General features: G+C 43.0%; 2 non-coding genes across 2 annotated transcripts; both read right to left on the bottom strand.

The window, feature by feature from the left end:
- Positions 1-1,633: 1,633 nt before the first annotated feature.
- Positions 1,634-1,824, bottom strand: LOC130329982 (U2 spliceosomal RNA). The gene has a single exon (XR_008873430.1). It is a non-coding gene; the product is annotated as a U2 spliceosomal RNA (small nuclear RNA).
- Positions 1,825-3,903: 2,079 nt separating this feature from the next.
- Positions 3,904-4,089, bottom strand: LOC130329984 (U2 spliceosomal RNA). The gene has a single exon (XR_008873431.1). It is a non-coding gene; the product is annotated as a U2 spliceosomal RNA (small nuclear RNA).
- Positions 4,090-5,720: the final 1,631 nt, after the last annotated feature.

The raw sequence follows: 5,720 nt of genomic DNA, 5'->3' as shown, positions 1-5,720 counted from the left end.
CAACCTATGGCGGTGATGGTTCTGCTCAGGCAGAGCAGTGCTGATGCTCCTCATAAAGCTGTCGCTGCTGTGAAGGTTCTAGGTGACATCACAAATCCCTATGGTTACATACACAACAAAGCTGGGTTGTTGTTGTTTACACTCTGCAAGGCCTGTGGAAGTCAGTGACATCATAGCACTGTAGTTCTGAGGGTTCTAGATGGATGCAACAATCTCCTGTTGCTTCTATGAAGGCCATAATAGACGACATCACCAAACAGCTCCATAGTCACATACACAGCAAAGGAGAGATGTTGTTTACACCTAGTGATGTCAGTGGTATTGAGTGACATCACAGCACAGTGCTAAGGCTCCTGGGCCTGGACACAGCAGCGGCTGCAATATCTCAACGGAGAATACGTTTATATATATGTGTGTGTGTGCGCGTATATATATATATATATATATATATATATATATATATATATTTCTCCGCCGAAATCACTTTTAAACCCATTTCCACCTTTTTTTCCCTTCTCTTCCTCTTACTTTTTTTTCACGTTTTTTTACGTTTTTCTCCTTTTCGCCTCTTTTCTGGGCGTATTATTCTTCTTTTTCTTCTTTTTTTTCGTCTAATGCATACCCCATCAGTGCAGCAATGCTTATTCAATACCGCCAGCAGATGGAGACACTGGGGGATAATTTTCTAAGGATTTATACTGATTTTTCCTGTCTGAATTTGTCGCACAGAAAGTTGCAGGCCAAATATGTGTGACATTTCTGCGACTTTAGCTTCTAGAGCATTTTTACAACATTATACATAGGTGCTGAATACATAAAAAGCGACTGTTCAGCGACAGACAAGTCGCATCGGCTGAAAGTAGGCCAGAATGTCAGTCCATGTTGGAGCAGGTTTAGATACAGTCTAAAGTATAGATCTCAAAGTCTGTGCACAGAATTTAGCAAGGGCCTCGCACCTTCTGATGCATCAGGTAGGTGCACAATAGCATAGCCTAACCCTCTGTACTTTGGTCTATATTGATGCGGGACATAGACAGCCAGCTGATGACCAATCCATTAGTGCAATGGATGGCTGGAAGCATTTGTCTTTGCCTTTGCAATACCACAGAAGCAATGCATGGTCAATGTACAGCAATGACACACCTGTGTGAACAGCCAGGAGACCCCCCCCCCCCCATGTTATGTTACATAGTTACATAGTTAGTACGGTCGAAAAAAGACATATGTCCATCAAGTTCAACCAGGGAATTAAGGGGTAGGGGTGTGGCGCGATATTGGGGAAGGGATGAGATTTTATATTTCTTCATAAGCATTAATCTTATTTTGTCAATTAGGAACATTCAGCACCCACCCGCTATCAAGGCAGCTGCCTATCATGTCATGCCCTACCTGCACAGGTGTGCTGGCTACTCAAATGATCCAATTAAGGAGGCCATTTAGTCAGCAGCAGCAGAAGTCCTGTGCCTGGACGCTCCAACAGCGGCCAGACACAAGCAGAAGCAGCAGAAGCAGCAGCAGCAGCACCACCTTTTGTTTTTTGGCTGCAGCAGCAAGGCCCACAGGGCTGGCTAGCTGGCTAGCCAGCAAGCAGGTAGCAATGAAAGTAGGAATCTTTCTTTTTAACCCTGTAAGGGGGGGGTGCACTGTACCCGAAGATACTGCCATATCGGGTCAATGCATAGGGCGACGGAAGCAAGCTTCGAAATCGGCCCCCGTTCTCAAAAATCCATTTAATATATGGTCCCCAGATAGGGGACGTATCAGATATTAAACTGATAAGAACAGATACTACACTTGATCTTAGCCAAAAGGCCGAGAAGCGATAACCGTGAAAGGGGCGGGCCCAACAAGGTCCCCTTCATGGGCACTATCACTGCTTGCTGTCAGGGAGGCTGCCAGACAATTTTCCATGCACACTCTGGGCTGGGGGGCAGTCAACCACCAGTACACACAGCAGAACCTAAACCCATACCATTATTGCTAAGCAGCAAGACAATGGCCCATTGCACTCCCACGGGGCCTTTTTAAATGCAATCCATAACCCGGATTTGCCAGGAACCCTTCTTACTCCTCCTACTTGCATGTGACACTGGGCTTAGGATCTGCATAGGAAACACACACACAAGCACACACCTACCTTTGTTGCCTGCAGATGCCTCCTTGGCTGTCCCCAAACGGTATCAAACCAACACCCACGGGAAGCTGTAAGCATAGAGGACATGCCTGCACCCCATTGGACTTACCTGTGTGGGTTAAATCCGGGTTATTTGACAACCTATGGCGGTGATGGTTCTGCTCAGGCAGAGCAGTGCTGATGCTCCTCATAAAGCTGTCGCTGCTGTGAAGGTTCTAGGTGACATCACAAATCCCTATGGTTACATACACAACAAAGCTGGGTTGTTGTTGTTTACACTCTGCAAGGCCTGTGGAAGTCAGTGACATCATAGCACTGTAGTTCTGAGGGTTCTAGATGGATGCAACAATCTCCTGTTGCTTCTATGAAGGCCATAATAGACGACATCACCAAACAGCTCCATAGTCACATACACAGCAAAGGAGAGATGTTGTTTACACCTAGTGATGTCAGTGGTATTGAGTGACATCACAGCACAGTGCTAAGGCTCCTGGGCCTGGACACAGCAGCGGCTGCAATATCTCAACGGAGAATACGTTTATATATATGTGTGTGTGTGCGCGTATATATATATATATATATATATATATATATATATATATATTTCTCCGCCGAAATCACTTTTAAACCCATTTCCACCTTTTTTTCCCTTCTCTTCCTCTTACTTTTTTTTCACGTTTTTTTACGTTTTTCTCCTTTTCGCCTCTTTTCTGGGCGTATTATTCTTCTTTTTCTTCTTTTTTTTCGTCTAATGCATACCCCATCAGTGCAGCAATGCTTATTCAATACCGCCAGCAGATGGAGACACTGGGGGATAATTTTCTAAGGATTTATACTGATTTTTCCTGTCTGAATTTGTCGCACAGAAAGTTGCAGGCCAAATATGTGTGACATTTCTGCGACTTTAGCTTCTAGAGCATTTTTACAACATTATACATAGGTGCTGAATACATAAAAAGCGACTGTTCAGCGACAGACAAGTCGCATCGGCTGAAAGTAGGCCAGAATGTCAGTCCATGTTGGAGCAGGTTTAGATACAGTCTAAAGTATAGATCTCAAAGTCTGTGCACAGAATTTAGCAAGGGCCTCGCACCTTCTGATGCATCAGGTAGGTGCACAATAGCATAGCCTAACCCTCTGTACTTTGGTCTATATTGATGCGGGACATAGACAGCCAGCTGATGACCAATCCATTAGTGCAATGGATGGCTGGAAGCATTTGTCTTTGCCTTTGCAATACCACAGAAGCAATGCATGGTCAATGTACAGCAATGACACACCTGTGTGAACAGCCAGGAGACCCCCCCCCCCCATGTTATGTTACATAGTTACATAGTTAGTACGGTCGAAAAAAGACATATGTCCATCAAGTTCAACCAGGGAATTAAGGGGTAGGGGTGTGGCGCGATATTGGGGAAGGGATGAGATTTTATATTTCTTCATAAGCATTAATCTTATTTTGTCAATTAGGAACATTCAGCACCCACCCGCTATCAAGGCAGCTGCCTATCATGTCATGCCCTACCTGCACAGGTGTGCTGGCTACTCAAATGATCCAATTAAGGAGGCCATTTAGTCAGCAGCAGCAGAAGTCCTGTGCCTGGACGCTCCAACAGCGGCCAGACACAAGCAGAAGCAGCAGAAGCAGCAGCAGCAGCACCACCTTTTGTTTTTTGGCTGCAGCAGCAAGGCCCACAGGGCTGGCTAGCTGGCTAGCCAGCAAGCAGGTAGCAATGAAAGTAGGAATCTTTCTTTTTAACCCTGTAAGGGGGTGGTGCACTGTACCCGAAGATACTGCCATATCGGGTCAATGCATAGGGCGACGGAAGCAAGCTTCGAAATCGGCCCCCGTTCTCAAAAATCCATTTAATATATGGTCCCCAGATAGGGGACGTATCAGATATTAAACTGATAAGAACAGATTTTAACTTGACTACCCTTACGGGGGCAACTTTATTAAAAATTAAATAATGTTAACAAAGTTGTGCAAATATGTCAATAAATACAGTTACATATAAATAACATATTTACAACATATTAAAACATAAAATGGGCACTTGGTGGCTTTACAAGATAGAATTCCATTCTTTTAAAAACCATTTTCTAGATAAAAGCGGAAATCTCTTCTTGTCTAAAAGATAGTACTGGTACATTTCATAAAAACAGATAGATAAAATGTCCTTCACAGATAAAACCTCATGCTTGAACAATAAAATATTCCTGGCCTTCCACAGAGCTGCCTTCACACAGTTTATGATCTTCCATGCAATAGTCTCTTGAGTCCGTGTTGGGCATTCCAGGCAACCATAAAAAACCACTGCAATATTTAAGTCTTTTAGTCCAGTTATCCTTTTTACCAGAGGGAGTATCTTTGTCCATATTTTCTGCGAGTAAAAACAAGTCCATATTAGATGGTGCACGGTCTCCTCTTGGCGGCATCCCTCCCTCGGGCAGGTTGCAGAGTTGGATAATCCTCTTCGGTGCTGGAATGCCCGGCATGGAAGACACTCGTGTGCGCAGCTCCAGGCCAGGTCCTTCTGTGAATTAAAAAGATAATTAATACTCAACATCTTCCAAATCTGTATACACTTCTGTTCGTTAAAATTTTTGATGGGAGTCACGGTACTGGTTTCTTTTATTTCCTTTAGTAGTTTTTTGCTATTGCACAGATCCTGAACACTTTTACCTTTAAAATTATATAAGTTTAAAATTTTTCCTAAAATCATGTATTGAGGGGGTAAATTCAAAGAATAAGGGCAACTTAAAACTGTAGAAAACCAGCCGTTCCTCCGCATAAAATAACCAGTATTAAAACGAACAAAATAAGACCAGTAGCTATCTTTAAAAACAGTAGTAAAACACATGCTAAAAAACTTTATTAAAAGGAAAGCTTTAAAATCTGGAAAATCCTTACCGCCCCTGGAGTTCGGTTTTATCACAATTTGTCTCTTTAATTTTTCGCTCTTAGAACTCCAAAAGAAAGTAAAACAAGCTTTTGTTATTTTCTTTAGAACCATTTCGGGGGGTGGGAAAACCAGACTTAAATACAATAAAATAGGTAAAAGCACCATTTTTGTAATTAAAACCTTCCCTTCCATTGTAAGTTCTCGCATGTTCCACATACATATTTTCTTATTTATTTTTTGAGCCACCAAGTCCCAGCTATTAAAACCATTATTAGACTCGTCAAAGGAGACACCTAAAATCTGCACCGACTCAGACACAGGGACGGGCACATCATACAAAGGCATTCCGCCTATGTTTAAAATGTTACTTTTGTTAAAATTGACTTTAAAACCGGAGGCACAATTAAAATATTGAATCTGTTTTAGCGTCTTCTGAAGCGATGGGGTGTCCCTGCAAAACACCGCAACATCGTCCATGTACCCCACTACCTTCGCCTCTAGTCCCCCTCCTCCTGGCAGGGGGACTCCATGGATCTGCTTATCCTTTCGTATTGTACATAAAAGAGGCTCTATTGCGCAAATGAAGAGTAGTGGGGACAAGGGACACCCCTGCTTCACTCCGGAATTTAAAATCACGCCCTGTGTCTTAAAACCATTTACTAAAATTTCACTAGTACAGT

The sequence above is a fragment of the Hyla sarda genome, unplaced genomic scaffold (assembly GCF_029499605.1).
Source record: "Hyla sarda isolate aHylSar1 unplaced genomic scaffold, aHylSar1.hap1 scaffold_3285, whole genome shotgun sequence".
In the NCBI taxonomy this organism is placed as follows: domain Eukaryota; kingdom Metazoa; phylum Chordata; class Amphibia; order Anura; family Hylidae; genus Hyla; species Hyla sarda.
Note: the sequence above shows the minus strand (reverse complement) of the source record. Positions and strands in the feature narration are given on the sequence as shown.